The 18,115-nt window shown below is 35.6% G+C and overlaps 1 protein-coding gene across 30 annotated transcripts in view; it reads left to right on the top strand.

Annotated features, from left to right (window-relative positions):
* Positions 1 to 18,115, top strand: part of nrm (neuromusculin) — an 898,245-nt gene that overhangs the window by 772,913 nt on the left and 107,217 nt on the right. The window lies entirely within an intron of this gene.

Here is an 18,115-nt window from a genome sequence, read left to right as displayed (position 1 = left end):
AAACTTTGTTTATCGCAATATTTCAGCGAGCCTTATATATACAAAATTCGAAGATGGTGCTTTTCGGCCAACTTCTTATGGTATTTTCCCCCCAAATTTCAAGAATTTTAGCTAAAGTGGTACGCGCGAGTTTTCAACAGATTTGGTCCAAACTTTGGATTTAGTAATATTTTTTTCCAAACTTAGTTTTTGCTGGAAAATGGGCCATACTGGGGTACCTCCCTCACAAACCTGAAAAATAATTGTTTAAGTGCAGTTTAGAGCGGTATTAAGTTTTTCGTGGGCAAGTCCATATTTCCTGACATAAGAGTCAAAAGGTGAAAATTATACTGTGGCAAACTGAAATAACTGGTGGGCGCAATATCTTTTAAAAGGAATGACTCCCAAAGTAAGACCAACTTCCAAAATGAACTATGTGGGTCCGGTCCATTTCTTCAAACACCTCCTCCGCAACACTTGTGATCAATGATAAAATCCGTCCGTTTGTTGTCAAGTTCATACGTCCGAAAATGGCTACAAATTTCTGAAAATCTCCTAACGCATAGTTTTTGGGTTTAAGGATTTTGGCTGTGTAGCCGCTATTCGATATGTCTATAGATGAAAGTTTCAATTCACACAGGCTCAGGGTATATTCCTGTCCGCAAAGTCGAGTGGTACTTGTTGAGATTTTGACGAAGAAGAACCTGTTTCCGATCAGTTTTTAGATTTCGTTTGTCGTCACAAGGTCCTTTACCGAAGCAGGAAAAATTAACATTTCTAGAAATGTGCATCCATTGAAAGTACTTCCCAAAATACAATTGCTGTGGGTTTCTATGACGTGTTCTTCTGGTTTTATTCAAAGAGTAATCGACAAAAAAATCTCTGAAGATGAAATTCATTGTAATTTTGAAATATTGGAAATAATATGTAATAAATCAATCTATATATCACGAATATTGTCAATTATTTCATATTCCATTTCAGAAAAAAAGGATAATTTTTTTTCGCGCTGCATCAACGATTTTTGATACGTAGGTTAAGAAAAAAATTCCCAGTACGAATCTGGTCGCGAGCCAATTTTTGGTTGTTGCGGACAAAAGTTATAGCGTTTTTATTTCGCTTTTTAAGAAAGAAAATATTATAAAAACGCAAATAATTTTAATGAGCACCATTGCTACAAAAAAGTTCTCTCGAAGTGAGTTCAGCGAGTAGATTGCATAGTACCTGCAAAATGTTACTCAGAATTCGCAGAATGTACATAAAATTGATAAATTATTGAATATAAGTCAAGTTTTTTCAAAATTAAGGCCCATTTAGTAGTCACAATATTACATAAATATTTGTTGTGGATCAAAACTTCACGGCGAATCAAATGAGACTACAATCGTATAGATTGGTGTTATAGTTTTGATGTTACAGCCAAAATATGTGATTATTTTTTTTGTTTGAAAAAATATTTTTTCACATGCATTATGTAGTAGAAAATATTGGAAAAATCTATAGGAATACTTCCTTCATTTTGCTTAAATCTCCCAATAAAATAGACGGATTTTGCTTAATTTACCTTCCCGTTAGGGAAGGTAATTGGGTTGATGAGGATATGTCTCAAAGCTTCTGAAATGGAAATAGAGGTCAAATAACCCATTTTAATTTATATGCATTTTAAAATACGTGTAAATCGCGTAATTATCAAAATAATTTTGTCCGCATGTGATTTTCATGTACAGCAAGACCATATCTATTAAGTTGTATATGGGGATTTCTGAGTGAAATCGGACACTTTTTCAAGATGAGGTTTTTGATTTCCTTTATTTTTTGCTGCGGTGATGCTGATCATTAGCATAACATTTTAGTATATTTTCAGATTTTTTTGGACTTACGGTTCCAGAGATATCGCGCCTTGAAAAAGTCAAATTCTGTAAAAACTACATGCAAAGAAATACTCATAACTTGTTTAATATTGGTCCAATTTGAAAAAATCTTTTTTTGTATGTTTTGTTGTTTTATCAGCTGTTAAATAAAAAATAGCAAAAAAATTTGCACAGTGGGCTTGGATGCTATTTTCGCGATTTAATATTTAAAATCAATTTTTAAGGATGTTCGACCCCTTCGATTTTCTTTAAATTTTTTTTGTATTAAACTACATTCAATTACAAAAATTTTAAATCATATGTGGTAATGGGATTCGGACGATTACTATTTTTTCTGAATTTTTTAAAATTTTTCAATTCAATTTTTCCTTTATAACTTTGTGCAAAATTTATTAATTTATTAAAAAAATTAAAAGTTTCATTTTTAAACATTTGTTTTGATTTTATATTTATGAATTTATCTCAGACATCTTAAAAACAGCGTCATTTTTCGATTTTGAAAATGCATCATCGAAAATTCCATTAAAGCCCACTGTGCATTTTTTTCTATTTTTTATGATAAATATATAATATATAATGATAAATAAGTACTCTTAGCTTCAAAAATACAGGAAATACAAATTTTGGACAAAGGTATAAAGGAAAATTTGTTCTGACAAATTTTAAAAAATTCAGAAAAAATAGTAATCGTCCGAATCCCATTACCACATAGGACTTAAAATTTTTGTAATTGAATGTAGTTTAATACAAAAAAATTTTAAAGAAAATCGAAGGGGTCGAACATCTTTAAAAATTGATTTTAAATATTAAATCGCGAAAATAGCATCCAAGCCCACTGTGCAAATTTGTTTGCTATTTTTTATTTAACAGCTGATAAAAAAACAAAACATACAAAAAAAGATTTTTTCAAATTGGACCAATATTAAAGAAGTTATGAGTATTTCTTTGCATGTAGTTTTTACAGAATTTGACTTTTTCAAGGCGAGATATCTCTGGAACCGTTAGTCCAAAAAAATCTGAAAATATACTAAAATGTTTTGCTAATGAGCAGCATCACCGCAGAGAAAAATAAAGGAAATCAAAAACCTCATCTTGAAAAAGTGTCCGATTTCACTCAGAAATCCCCATATATTTTTCGAAATATAATTTGGACTCTAAGATGTAGCATCGGCTGCATCTTAGCATAAAAAAACCTATAAAATATCGCTAATTTGCGCAAAGTGCATACAATTTTTGTCCGCATCCGATTTCAGTGTCCACCATGAAAATCTACATCGATATATATCTATTTGAAGGCGATCAATCAAGAACCGTGGATGTAGCATCACACACTATTTTTGGGATAAAATGAATGTAGCTCCCTTATCAGTGAAGTTTTCAAATCTCTGTTTCCGCTAAAACGAAGATGCTGTACTAGTTGTTTCATTGCAGTGGAAACGAACCGTAGAAAACGCGATAAAATGCGCGATATTTCCGAAAACAATTTTAGATGATTTTTCTACTTTGGAATTTCTTGTAACTCGCGTTTTAGTAGATGGATTTTTACGGGGAATGATTTATTGGATCAGGAACGTAAAAAAAATAAAATGTGCAATCAAGTACGAAGAAATCGAATGACAATTGTTAAAATTAGGTCCGAAAAATATGATTTTTAGAAAAATGTTCGCACAAAATTTTCCCATTTGGATGCAGATTTCTATGAAGCTACATTCACAATATTCGTACCAAATACATCAGAATCGCAAGTACTACAATCCTATATATGGTTTTCTGGAAAACCTTTATGAGGACTGAAATTAGAAGACAATTTCAAAAAACACTGTAAATCTGGCTTCAAAATGTCTGCATCATTTGATGGTAGAAGCATACGAAATTTTGAAAAGTAATACATTAGTGAGATGATCCTTATTTAGTTTGCTTCTGCTTTTACTTTGACAGGAAAATCGAGAGAAGTGTGGTTTACTCACAAATCGAGAGATAACAAAAAAAGACATGGTGGCTTCAACCCATTTTTACCCATTTTTTAACATAAATATATTCACAGCTTCCACACATATTATCTTTTAAGGCCAATATTTTTTGCCACGTCCAAAAACATTTCATTTTATCTAAAAGTATTTAATTTGTACAATATACAATCACGAGTCGCGTGTTCTAAAAGGGTAAACCTTGGCTTCAGCTATGTTAAATTTTCAAAAATATTGGTGATATATAAAATTGAAATTTGTTTGTACGTTTGTTTGTTTGAAGTTTGTGGACTCAAAACCCGCTAAACCGATCTTCCTGAAATTTTCAGAGTATATCACTACATGGCCTGAAGGTAAAATAGGCTATAAAAATTTCTGAAATTCCGCGTTGATCCGGAGATATAGCATCAGAATTGGACGTACCTCCAAAAATTTAGATTTTGTATGCAAGTATCCATAGAATGGTAACAGATAATGTGTCCAAATTTTGGATGTGTGCTGGAATTTGGTCTAGAAATAAATCGGTCTAAAATGGTCTAGAATATAAATCGGTTCAGATTTGAATATAGCGCCTATATATATTTTCGGCCGATTTCATGTATTTTATGCATTAAACACGCTATGTACATATGTCCAATTTCAATGAAATTTGGAATGTGTGACGGAATTGGTTCTAGAATCAAATTGTTGAAATAATATTGACATCGGTTCAGATTTGGATATAGCTCCCATATATATTTTCGTCCGATTTCATGTATTTGATGCACAAAACACACTTTATATACCCGATTTTATTGAAAGTTGCAATGAGTGACGAAAATTGGCCTACAAATAAATTTGTCAAAATACATTTTACCTTATTCGGGGTAACGAAGCGCACCGGGTTCAGCTAGTAAAATATAAACATTGACCTCAAGCTCAATAATCTTGATTTTATTAACAATCGAAAGGTCGAACAAAACATAAAAATTCGACAGAAAAATCTTTTTGTCAAATAGACATTTACGAAACTGCGGTGGAACAGAAATTATATCATAAAAAATGGTTGATATACATAGTTTTTTTTGCAAATTTCAAACATAATAAAGAATTTGTAATTGTTATGAATTTCAAAATAGTTCATTATGAAAACGTTTTAGAGAAAATATACAAACACTTAAAACCACAAAGATTAAGCAACGGTTTTACATTTTATTGTTGAATTGCTCTTATAAAAAAATTCAAAAACAAAATATCGCAAAAATGTTTTTTCTAGATGTTGTTTATAAGCCAAAGTATTGGACCTAATATGTTACAAACGTTCAATAAATACAAATTAACGTATTGTTCTGAACTCAGTAACACAGTCAGCCTAAAATTCCGATTAAACGCTTAAACAACACCTTAAAACTTAACAAGAACTATGCATAAAATTGCTCAAAAAGCTTCATTATTTTGTATATTTTCAAATATGTTGGACAATATGTATACCAATGTAGTTAAATAATTCTCTGTAATGCTTCCAACTACTTTACATATTTCTTGAACAATTTTAAACAGTTGAAAATTGTACTCAAAAATTAAAAAAATGTGTAACATAAGCTAATATCCTATGGGAACTAAAATCATTTCGGGGGGGGCCCGGGCCCCCCGGGCCCCCCCCCTGGCTACGTCGGTGCATGGAAGCATGAGAAAATTTGTTTAAAAAATCCACGTTTTGTGGCCCTGGAAGCTTGAGAAAATTTGTTTAAAAAATCCACGTTTTGTGGCCCATGGAAGCATGAGAAAATTTGTTTAAAAAATCCACGTTTTGTGGCCCTGGAAGCTTGAGAAAATTTGTTTAAAAAATCCACGTTTTGTGGCCCATGGAAGCTAGAGAAAATTTCCTTTAAAAATCCACGCTTTGTGGCCCATGGATGCTTGAAAAATTTCCTTTAAAAATCCACGTTTTATGGCCCATGGATGCTTGAAAAAATTTCCTTTAAAAATCCAAGTTTTATGGTCCATGGATGCTTGAGAAAATTTCTTTAAAAATCCACGCTTTGTGGCCCATGGATGCTTGAAAAAATTTCCTTTAAAAATTCACGTTTTATGGCCCATGGATGCTTGAAAAAATTTCCTTTAAAAATCCAACTTTTATGGTCCATGGATGCTTGAGAAAATTTCTTTAAAAATCCACGCTTTGTGGCCCATGGATGCTTGAAAAAATTTCCTTTAAAAATCCACGCTTTGTGGCCCATGGATGCTTGAAAAAATTTCCTTTAAAAATCCACGCTTTGTGGCCCATGGATGCTTGAAAATTTTTTCTTTAAAAATTCAATTTTATGGTCCATAGATGCTTGAGAAAATTTCTTTAAAAAATCTACGTTTTGTGGCCCATGTACGCTTGAGAAAATTTCTTTCGAAAAACCCCGTTTAGTGGCCCAGGGGTGCTTCAAAAAAATTCTTTAAAAAATCCACGTTTTATGGGCTATGGTTGCTTGAGAAAATTTCTTTAAAAAATCCACGTTTTATGGGCTATGGTTGCTTGAGAAAATTTCTTTAAAAAATCCACGTTTTATGGGCTATGGTTGCTTGAGAAAATTTCTTTAAAAAATCCACGTTTTATGGGCTATGGTTGCTTGAGAAAATTTCTTTAAAAAATCCACGTTTTATGGGCTATGGTTGCTTGAGAAAATTTCTTTAAAAAATCCACGTTTTATGGGCTATGGTTGCTTGAGAAAATTTCTTTAAAAAATCCACGTTTTATGGGCTATGGTTGCTTGAGAAAATTTCTTTAAAAAATCCACGTTTTATGGGCTATGGTTGCTTGAGAAAATTTCTTTAAAAAATCCACGTTTTATGGGCTATGGTTGCTTGAGAAAATTTCTTTAAAAAATCCACGTTTTATGGGCTATGGTTGCTTGAGAAAATTTCTTTAAAAAATCCACGTTTTATGGGCTATGGTTGCTTGAGAAAATTTCTTTAAAAAATCCACGTTTTATGGGCTATGGTTGCTTGAGAAAATTTCTTTAAAAAATCCACGTTTTATGGGCTATGGTTGCTTGAGAAAATTTCTTTAAAAAATCCACGTTTTATGGGCTATGGTTGCTTGAGAAAATTTCTTTAAAAAATCCACGTTTTATGGGCTATGGTTGCTTGAGAAAATTTCTTTAAAAAATCCACGTTTTATGGGCTATGGTTGCTTGAGAAAATTTCTTTAAAAAATCCACGTTTTATGGGCTATGGTTGCTTGAGAAAATTTCTTTAAAAAATCCACGTTTTGTGGGCTATGGTTGCTTGAGAAAATTTCTTTAAAAAATCCACGTTTTATGGGCTATGGTTGCTTGAGAAAATTTCTTTAAAAAATCCACGTTTTATGGGCTATGGTTGCTTGAGAAAATTTCTTTAAAAAATCCACGTTTTATGGGCTATGGTTGCTTGAGAAAATTTCTTTAAAAAATCCACGTTTTATGGGCTATGGTTGCTTGAGAAAATTTCTTTAAAAAATCCACGTTTTATGGGCTATGGTTGCTTGAGAAAATTTCTTTAAAAAATCCACGTTTTATGGGCTATGGTTGCTTGAGAAAAATTCTTTAAAAAATCCACGTTTTATGGGCTATGGTTGCTTGAGAAAATTTCTTTAAAAAATCCACGTTTTATGGGCTATGGTTGCTTGATAAAATTTCTTTAAAAAATCCACGTTTTATGGGCTATGGTTGCTTGACAAAATTTCTTTAAAAAATCCACGTTTTATGGGCTATGGTTGCTTGATAAAATTTCTTTAAAAAATCCACGTTTTATGGGCTATGGTTGCTTGATAAAATTTCTTTAAAAAATCCACGTTTTATGGGCTATGGTTGCTTGACAAAATTTCTTTAAAAAATCCACGTTTTGTGGGCTATGGTTGCTTGATAAAATTTCTTTAAAAAATCCACGTTTTATGGGCTATGGTTGCTTGATAAAATTTCTTTAAAAAATCCACGTTTTATGGGCTTAGGTTGCTTGATAAAATTTCTTTAAAAAATCCACGTTTTGTGGGGTATGGTTGTTTGAGAAAAATTCTTTAACAAATCCACGTTTGTGCCATTTGGTTGCTCGAGAAAATTTCTTTAAGAAATCCACGTTTTTGGGGTATGGTTGCCTGAGAAAATTTCTTTAAAAAATCCACATTTTGTGGGGTATGGTTGCTTGAGAAAATTTCCTTAAAAAATCCACGTTTTGTGGGGTATGGTTGCTTGAGAAAATTTCCTTAAAAAATCCACGTTTTGTGGGGTATGGTTGCTTGAGAAAATTTCCTTTAAAAATCCACGTTTTGTGGTGTATGGTTGCTTAAAAATATTTTCTTTAAAAATCCACGTTTTGTGGGGTATGGTTGCTTGAGAAAATTTCCTTTAAAAATCCATGTTTTGTGGGGTATGGTTGCTTGAGAAAATTTCCTTTAAAAATCCACGTTTTGTGGTGTATGGTTGCTTAAAAATATTTTCTTTAAAAATCCACGTTTTGTGGGGTATGGTTGCTTAAAAATATTTTCTTTAAAAATCCACGTTTTGTGGGGTATGGTTGCTTGAGAAAATTTCCTTTAAAAATCCACGTTTTGTGGGGTATGGTTGCTTGAGAAAATTTCCTTTAAAAATCCACGTTTTGTGGTGTATGGTTGCTTAAAAATATTTTCTTTAAAAATCCACGTTTTGTGGGGTATGGTTGCTTGAGAAAATTTCCTTTAAAAATCCACGTTTTGTGGGGTACGGTTGCTTGAGAAAATTTCCTTTAAAAATCCACGTTTTGTGGAGTATGGTTGCTTGAGAAAATTTCCTTTAAAAATCCACGTTTTGTTTGGTATGGTTGCTTGAGAAAATTTCCTTTAAAAATCCACGTTTTGTGGGGTATGGTTGCTTGAGAAAATTTCCTTTAAAAATCCACGTTTTGTGGGGTATGGTTGCTTGAGAAAATTTCCTTTAAAAATCCACGTTTTGTGGGGTATGGTTGCTTGAGAAAATTTCCTTTAAAAATCCACGTTTTGTGGGGTATGGTTGCTTGAGAAAATTTCTTTAAAAAATCCACGTTTTGTTTGGTATGGTTGCTTGAGAAAATTTCCTTTAAAAATCCACGTTTTGTTTGGTATGGTTGCTTGAGAAAATTTCCTTTAAAAATCCACGTTTTGTGGGGTATGGTTGCTTGAGAAAATTTCCTTTAAAAATCCACGTTTTGTGGGGTATGGTTGCTTGAGAAAATTTCTTTAAAAAATCCACGTTTTATGGGCTATGGTTGCTTGAGAAAATTTCTTTAAAAATCCACGTTTTATGGGCTATGGTTGCTTGAGAAAATTTCTTTAAAAAATCCACGTTTTATGGGCTATGGTTGCTTGAGAAAATTTCTTTAAAAAATCCACGTTTTATGGGCTATGGTTGCTTGAGAAAATTTCTTTAAAAAATCCACGTTTTATGGGCTATGGTTGCTTGAGAAAATTTCTTTAAAAAATCCACGTTTTATGGGCTATGGTTGCTTGAGAAAATTTCTTAAAAAATCCACGTTTTATGGGCTATGGTTGCTTGAGAAAATTTCTTTAAAAAATCCACGTTTTATGGGCTATGGTTGCTTGAGAAAATTTCTTTAAAAAATCCACGTTTTATGGGTTATGGTTGCTTGAGAAAATTTCTTTAAAAAATCCACGTTTTATGGGCTATGGTTGCTTGAGAAAATTTCTTTAAAAAATCCACATTTTGTGGGGTATGGTTGCTTGAGAAAATTTCTTTAAAAAATCCACGTTTTGTGGGGTATGGTTGCTTGAGAACATTTCTTTAAAAAATCCACGTTTGTGGGGTATGGTTGCTTGAGACATTTTTTTAAAAAAACCCCACGTTTTGTGGGGTATGGTTGCTTGAGAAAATTTCTTTAAAAAATCCACGTTTTGTGGGGTATGGTTGCTTGAGAAAATTTCTTTAAAAAATCCACGTTTTGTGGGGTAAGGTTGCTTGAGAGAATTTGTTTAAAAAATATATTTTGTGGGCTATGGTTGCTTGAAAAAAATTCTTTAAAAAACTCACGTTTTGTGGGCTATGGTTGCTTGAGAAATTTTCTTTAAAAAATCCAGGTTTTGTGGGCTATGGTTGCTTGGGAAAATTTCTTTAAAAAATCCACCTTTTTTGTCAACGAATCCTTAAAAAATTCTCTAAAAATTGACGTAAATATGATTTTGCCCCCTTCCATTGATCCTTGTCTCTGATGCTTTTTTCCTTACCCTTTTTACGATCCCTGATAATTCTTTTATAATTACCCATAATCCGCTATATTTAAAAAGCCATACATCCCGCTTCTATTAACAATTATCTGCTTGCCATTTAGAGATAGCCTTTGATCATAATGTGACCAATTCGTTCGTTTGCCACCATATTTTAAGCCATTTAGCCATCATTATAACCAACTATAATGTTATCCTCCGGACAACAAAGAATTTTACAACTTAACTTACATTGTTAACCAAACAATCATTACTCCAGACCAGCCGAGGGTTTATGTGTGTGTGTGAGTCCCAGGGCACTAAACACTTTGTTGCTTAATTATAACCTCTTGAATTGGCATTGGATCGCAATTCAGTTTCTGTTGTTGTTTTGATGCTTCACTTTATGGTCGTTTCCTTGCTAGCTGCCAGTCAGCCATTGGTATAACGTTTTGTGGGCTATGGTTGCTTGATAAAATTTCTTTAAAAAATCCACGTTTTATGGGCTTAGGTTGCTTGATAAAATTTCTTTAAAAAATCCACGTTTTGTGGGGTATGGTTGTTTGAGAAAAATTCTTTAACAAATCCACGTTTGTGCCATTTGGTTGCTCGAGAAAATTTCTTTAAGAAATCCACGTTTTTGGGGTATGGTTGCCTGAGAAAATTTCTTTAAAAAATCCACATTTTGTGGGGTATGGTTGCCTGAGAAAATTTCCTTAAAAAATCCACGTTTTGTGGGGTATGGTTGCTTGAGAAAATTTCCTTAAAAAAACCACGTTTTGTGGGGTATGGTTGCTTGAGAAAATTTCCTTTAAAAATCCACGTTTTGTGGTGTATGGTTGCTTAAAAATATTTTCTTTAAAAATCCACGTTTTGTGGGGTATGGTTGCTTGAGAAAATTTCCTTTAAAAATCCACGTTTTGTGGGGTATGGTTGCTTGAGAAAATTTCCTTTAAAAATCCACGTTTTGTGGTGTATGGTTGCTTAAAAATATTTTCTTTAAAAATCCACGTTTTGTGGGGTATGGTTGCTTAAAAATATTTTCTTTAAAAATCCACGTTTTGTGGGGTATGGTTGCTTGAGAAAATTTCCTTTAAAAATCCACGTTTTGTGGGGTATGGTTGCTTGAGAAAATTTCCTTTAAAAATCCACGTTTTGTGGTGTATGGTTGCTTAAAAATATTTTCTTTAAAAATCCACGTTTTGTGGGGTATGGTTGCTTGAGAAAATTTCCTTTAAAAATCCACGTTTTGTGGGGTACGGTTGCTTGAGAAAATTTCCTTTAAAAATCCACGTTTTGTGGAGTATGGTTGCTTGAGAAAATTTCCTTTAAAAATCCACGTTTTGTTTGGTATGGTTGCTTGAGAAAATTTCCTTTAAAAATCCACGTTTTGTGGGGTATGGTTGCTTGAGAAAATTTCCTTTAAAAATCCACGTTTTGTGGGGTATGGTTGCTTGAGAAAATTTCCTTTAAAAATCCACGTTTTGTGGGGTATGGTTGCTTGAGAAAATTTCCTTTAAAAATCCACGTTTTGTGGGGTATGGTTGCTTGAGAAAATTTCTTTAAAAAATCCACGTTTTGTTTGGTATGGTTGCTTGAGAAAATTTCCTTTAAAAATCCACGTTTTGTTTGGTATGGTTGCTTGAGAAAATTTCCTTTAAAAATCCACGTTTTGTGGGGTATGGTTGCTTGAGAAAATTTCCTTTAAAAATCCACGTTTTGTGGGGTATGGTTGCTTGAGAAAATTTCTTTAAAAAATCCACGTTTTATGGGCTATGGTTGCTTGAGAAAATTTCTTTAAAAATCCACGTTTTATGGGCTATGGTTGCTTGAGAAAATTTCTTTAAAAAATCCACGTTTTATGGGCTATGGTTGCTTGAGAAAATTTCTTTAAAAAATCCACGTTTTATGGGCTATGGTTGCTTGAGAAAATTTCTTTAAAAAATCCACGTTTTATGGGCTATGGTTGCTTGAGAAAATTTCTTTAAAAAATCCACGTTTTATGGGCTATGGTTGCTTGAGAAAATTTCTTAAAAAATCCACGTTTTATGGGCTATGGTTGCTTGAGAAAATTTCTTTAAAAAATCCACGTTTTATGGGCTATGGTTGCTTGAGAAAATTTCTTTAAAAAATCCACGTTTTATGGGTTATGGTTGCTTGAGAAAATTTCTTTAAAAAATCCACGTTTTATGGGCTATGGTTGCTTGAGAAAATTTCTTTAAAAAATCCACATTTTGTGGGGTATGGTTGCTTGAGAAAATTTCTTTAAAAAATCCACGTTTTGTGGGGTATGGTTGCTTGAGAACATTTCTTTAAAAAATCCACGTTTGTGGGGTATGGTTGCTTGAGACATTTTTTTAAAAAAACCCCACGTTTTGTGGGGTATGGTTGCTTGAGAAAATTTCTTTAAAAAATCCACGTTTTGTGGGGTATGGTTGCTTGAGAAAATTTCTTTAAAAAATCCACGTTTTGTGGGGTAAGGTTGCTTGAGAGAATTTGTTTAAAAAATATATTTTGTGGGCTATGGTTGCTTGAAAAAAATTCTTTAAAAAACTCACGTTTTGTGGGCTATGGTTGCTTGAGAAATTTTCTTTAAAAAATCCAGGTTTTGTGGGCTATGGTTGCTTGGGAAAATTTCTTTAAAAAATCCACCTTTTTTGTCAACGAATCCTTAAAAAATTCTCTAAAAATTGACGTAAATATGATTTTGCCCCCTTCCATTACTCCTTGTCTCTGATGCTTTTTCCCTTACCCTTTTTATGATCCCTGATAATTCCCTTATAATTACCCATAATCCGCTATATTTAAAAAGCCATACATCCCGCTTCTATTAACAATTATCTGCTTGCAATTAAGAGAAAACCTTTGATCATAATGTGACCAATTCGTTCGTTTGCCACCACATTTTAAGCCATTTAGCCATCATTATAACCAACTATAATGTTATCCTCCGGACAACAAAGAATTTTACAACTTAACTTACATTGTTAACAAAACAATCATTACTCCAGACCAGCCGAGGGTTTATGTGTGTGTGTGAGTGCCAGGGCACTAAACACTTTGTTGCTTAATTATAACCTCTTGAATTGGCATTGGATCGCAATTCAGTTTCTGTTGTTGTTTTGATGCTTCACTTTATGGTCGTTTCCTTGCTAGCTGCCAGTCAGCCATTGGTATAACTTTTCAATAAAAATGGCAAAATCCTTTTGGTCTTTATTGAAATAAAAATTAAACAATAATTATGGGACATTACTTACCGCTCGTTCGTTTGTTCGCTTGTTCCGTCGTCGTTCATACGCTGCAAGTAACTCTGGCCATTTCCACTAACGAGGCCAATAACAATGGCACGAGAAACAACAAAATGGCAATGGCATAAAATACCAACAACTGTAAATGTTGTTGCCGTTGTTGTTGTTGCTCTCTGTGCCTGGCTGAAGCGTCATTATCTTAATACATTTAATGGCAATACATAATAATACTATTAAAATTGAAGTATACTTTTTGTAGAAAACAAAAACAACAGCAAACGCACAAAGTGCAGCCATGAAAGCGGGAAGCGGCAACAAAGCGTTGAAAATATTTTTAATACTTTTCCGTTTGCTATTAAACCAACATCCCCTGCATTTAAATACTCTTCTACAAAAGTGGTAAAAAACAATAAAAACAACAAAACATCGATGGCGACGAGTAACTGCCGGCTCCACGCATTGCCCTGAAAATGAAAATGACTTTTACTGGTGGGTGGTAGAAACAAAAACAGAACACAAAAAAACCGTCAAAAAATAAAGCATGGAGCCATAAAAAATTACAATAAAATTCGATTGTAATGAGATTGCAATGTTTGGTTGTTGGCTGAATGCCGGGCTGTTGGTAGATTGGTTTGGCAGTCTCGGCTTGATTCCTTTAACGCTTGTTTTACTCTTTACACCAACATAGTTTATCCTTACCGATACAGCTATGCTTATATCGGTGTTTGTGTGTGCACGTGTTGGTGCGTATTTATGTATGTGTTGAAATATGGTGTGAGGTCATTAACTTACGAGCAATTCGGCTTATTGCATTGCAATAATTAAAATTAATTACACTCTCATACAATCAAGCCGAACGGATTTTTGTAACACACACATGCAAACCTACTTAACATACATTGAAGAGGAAAGAGAAAAATGAACGAATGAAATAAGAAATAAAGCAAATAGGGAAATATATAGGGGAAAGTGATTTGTATAGAAGAATAATAAGCTACTTTTCACATAGAAAATGATTTGAGAGAATTTTATGGTATGAAAGAATAGCTGAGAGGATCCTTTTCGTATAGAAGAGGAGCTGAGAGGCTCCTTTTCGTATAGAAGAGGAGCTTAGAGGCTCCTTTTCGTATAGAAGAGACGCTGAGAGGCTCCTTTTCGTATAGAAGAGGAGCTGAGAGGCTCCTTTTCGTATAGAAGAGGAGCTGAGAGGCTCCTTTTCGTATAGAAGAGGAGCTGAGAGGCTCCTTTTCGTATAGAAGAGGAGCTGAGAGGCTCCTTTTCGTATAGAAGAGGAGCTGAGAGGCTCCTTTTCGTATAGAAGAGGAGCTGAGAGGCTCCTTTTCGTATAGAAGAGGAGCTGAGAGGCTCCTTTTCGTATATAGAAGAGCAGCTGAGAGGCTCCTTTTCGTATAGAAGAGCAGCTGAGAGGCTCCTTTTCGTATATAGAAGATGAGCTGAGAGGCTCCTTTTCGTATATAGAAGATGAGCTGAGAGGCTCCTTTTCGTATAGAAGAGCAGCTGAGAGGCTCCTTTTCGTATATAGAAGAGCAGCTGAGAGGCTCCTTTTCGTATAGAAGAGCAGCTGAGAGGCTCCTTTTCGTATAGAAGAGGAGCTGAGAGGCTCCTTTTCGTATAGAAGAGCAGCTGAGAGGCTCCTTTTCGTATATAGAAGATGAGCTGAGAGGCTCCTTTTCGTATATAGAAGAGGAGCTGAGAGGCTCCTTTTCGCATATAGAAGAGGAGCTGAGAGGCTCCTTTTCGTATAGAAGAGGAGCTGAGAGGCTCCTCTTCGTATAGAAGAGGAGCTGAGAGGCTCCTCTTCGTATAGAAGAGGAGCTGAGAGGCTCCTTTTCGTATAGAAAAGGCGATGAGAGGCCCTTTTCGTATAGAAGAGGAGCTGAGAGGCTCCTTTTCGTATTAAAGAGGAGCTGAGAGGCTCCTTTTCGTATAGAAGAGGAGCTGAGAGGCTCCTTTTCGTACAGAAGAGGAGCTGAGAGGCTCCTTTTCGTATAGAAGAGGAGCTGAGAGGCTCCTTTTCGTATAGAAGAGGAGCTGAGAGGCTCCTTTTCGTATAGAAGAGGAGCTGAGAGGCTCCTTTTCGTATAGAAGAGCAGCTGAGAGGCTCCTTTTCGTATAGAAGAGGAGCTGAGAGGCTCCTTTTCGTATAGAAGAGCAGCTGAGAGGCTCCTTTTCGTATAGAAGAGCAGCTGAGAGGCTCCTTTTCGTATAGAAGAGCAGCTGAGAGGCTCCTTTTCGTATATAGAAGATGAGCTGAGAGGCTCCTTTTCGTATATAGAAGAGGAGCTGAGAGGCTCCTTTTCGCATATAGAAGAGGAGCTGAGAGGCTCCTTTTCGCATATAGAAGAGGAGCTGAGAGGCTCCTTTTCGCATATAGAAGAGGAGCTGAGAGGCTCCTTTTCGCATATAGAAGAGGAGCTGAGAGGCTCCTTTTCGCATATAGAAGAGGAGCGGAGAGGCTCCTTTTCGTATATAGAAGAGGAGCTGAGAGGCTCCTTTTCGTATATAGAAGAGGAGCTGAGAGGCTCCTTTTCGTATATAGAAGAGGAGCTGAGAGGCTCCTTTTCGTATATAGAAGAGGAGCTGAGAGGCTCCTTTTCGTATATAGAAGAGGAGCTGAGAGGCTCCTTTTCGTATATAGAAGAGGAGCTGAGAGGCTCCTTTTCGTATATAGAAGAGGAGCTGAGAGGCTCCTTTTCGTATATAGAAGAGGAGCTGAGAGGCTCCTTTTCGTATATAGAAGAGGAGCTGAGAGGCTCCTTTTCGTATATAGAAGAGGAGCTGAGAGGCTCCTTTTCGTATATAGAAGGGGAGCTGAGAGGCTCCTTTTCGTATATAGAAGGGGAGCTGAGAGGCTCCTTTTCGTATATAGAAGGGGAGCTGAGAGGCTCCTTTTCGTATATAGAAGAGGAGCTGAGAGGCTCCTTTTCGTATATAGAAGAGGAGCTGAGAGGCTCCTTTTCGTATATAGAAGAGGAGCTGAGAGGCTCCTTTTCGTATATAGAAGAGGAGCTGAGAGGCTCCTTTTCGTATATAGAAGAGGAGCTGAGAGGCTCCTTTTCGTATATAGAAGAGGAGCTGAGAGGCTCCTTTTCGTATATAGAAGAGGAGCTGAGAGGCTCCTTTTCGTATATAGAAGAGGAGCTGAGAGGCTCCTTTTCGTATATAGAAGAGGAGCTGAGAGGCTCCTTTTCGTATATAGAAGAGGAGCTGAGAGGCTCCTTTTCGTATATAGAAGAGGAGCTGAGAGGCTCCTTTTCGTATATAGAAGAGGAGCTGAGAGGCTCCTTTTCGTATAGAAGAGGAGCTGAGAAGCTCCTTTTCGTATAGAAGGGGAGCTGAGAAGCTCCTTTTCGTATAGAAGGGGAGCTAAAAGGCTCCTTTTCGCATAGAAGGGGAGCTGAGAGGCTCCTTTTCGTATAGCAGGGGAGCTGAGAGGCTCCTTTTCGTATAGAAGGGGAGCTGAGAGGCTTCATTTCGTATAGAAGGGGAGCTGAGAAGCTCCTTTTCGTATAGAAGAGGAGGTCAAAAGCTCTTCTACGTATGGAAGAGGAGCTCAACGGCCACTTTTCGCATGAAGGAAGAGCCATAGGCTCCATTTCATATCTACTCTGCAGCAGCTGATTTTTGACGACATCTACTTTACAGCAAATGACCCCTGACGTCATCTCGTCAACAGTGACGTTATCTTGTCCTACAGCAATAGACTCCTGAAGTCATACATTCCACATCAGATGACTCCTAACGTCATCTACTCTATATCAGATGACTTCTGACGTAATCTCCTCTACATCAGATGACTACTGACGTCATCTCCCCTACAGTAGATGACTCCTGACGTCATCTACTATACAGCAGATGTATTTTAACGTCATCTGCTCTACAGCATATAACTTCTGACGTCATCTATTCTACAGCAGATGACTCCTGACGTCATCTACTCTAGAGCAGATGACTCCTGACGTCATCTCCTCTACAGCAGATGATTCCTGACGTCATCTACTCTACAGAAGATGACCCCTGACGTCATCTACTCTAGATCAGATGACTTCTGAAGTTATCTAGTCTACAGCAGATGACTCCTGAATTCATCTGCTCTACTGCAGATTACTCCTGACTTCATCTACGTTACGGAAGATGACTCCTGACGTCATACCCTCTAAGATAGATGTCTCCTGACGTCATCTCCGCTACGGCAGATGATCCCTGACGTCTTCTTCTGTACGGCAGATGATTCTTGACGTATTCTTCTCTATGGTAAATGACTTCTGATGTCATCCCCTCTACAGCATATGACTCCTTACGCCATCTCCTCTACGGCAGATGACTAATGACGTCATCTACTCAACTGCAGATGACCCCTGGCGTCATTTACTTTACGGCAGTTGGCTAATGACGTCATCTTCTCTATGGTAGATGGCTCCTGACTTTATCTCCTCTACGGAAGATGACTCCTGGCGTCTCCTGACGTCGTCCTGGCTAAACATTTCTCTTTATTTACTTTATTTCTGCAAAATTTTAAATAATTTAATATTCTTAAATCAATTGACCAGACATTTTCTCGCTCCTTCCCTTCCACCAACCTCCCGACCATAATAATGTAGACATATTAAAAACACTTGACGACCGAACAGGTAGTATAAACATACCATGTTGTCTTGTTGTGATAATGCAGGGTATATCGATGGTTGTGCCACCGAAAAAAACAGTTGTGTTAAACAAGTGCGTACATGTGTGTGTTCCGCCAGTGCCATTATTATAACATTTGTTTTACATTCTGATGTATGATGCGGAAAAAGGCATTGGAAAACAATTGAAAAACCAAAGGAAGTTTATATCCTTCCGTTCAGGTAT

The sequence above is a fragment of the Musca autumnalis genome, unplaced genomic scaffold (assembly GCF_047663935.1).
Source record: "Musca autumnalis isolate F117 unplaced genomic scaffold, ASM4766393v1 scaffold_4, whole genome shotgun sequence".
Lineage (NCBI taxonomy): Eukaryota > Metazoa > Arthropoda > Insecta > Diptera > Muscidae > Musca > Musca autumnalis.
This window is presented reverse-complemented; position numbering and strand designations above follow the sequence as displayed.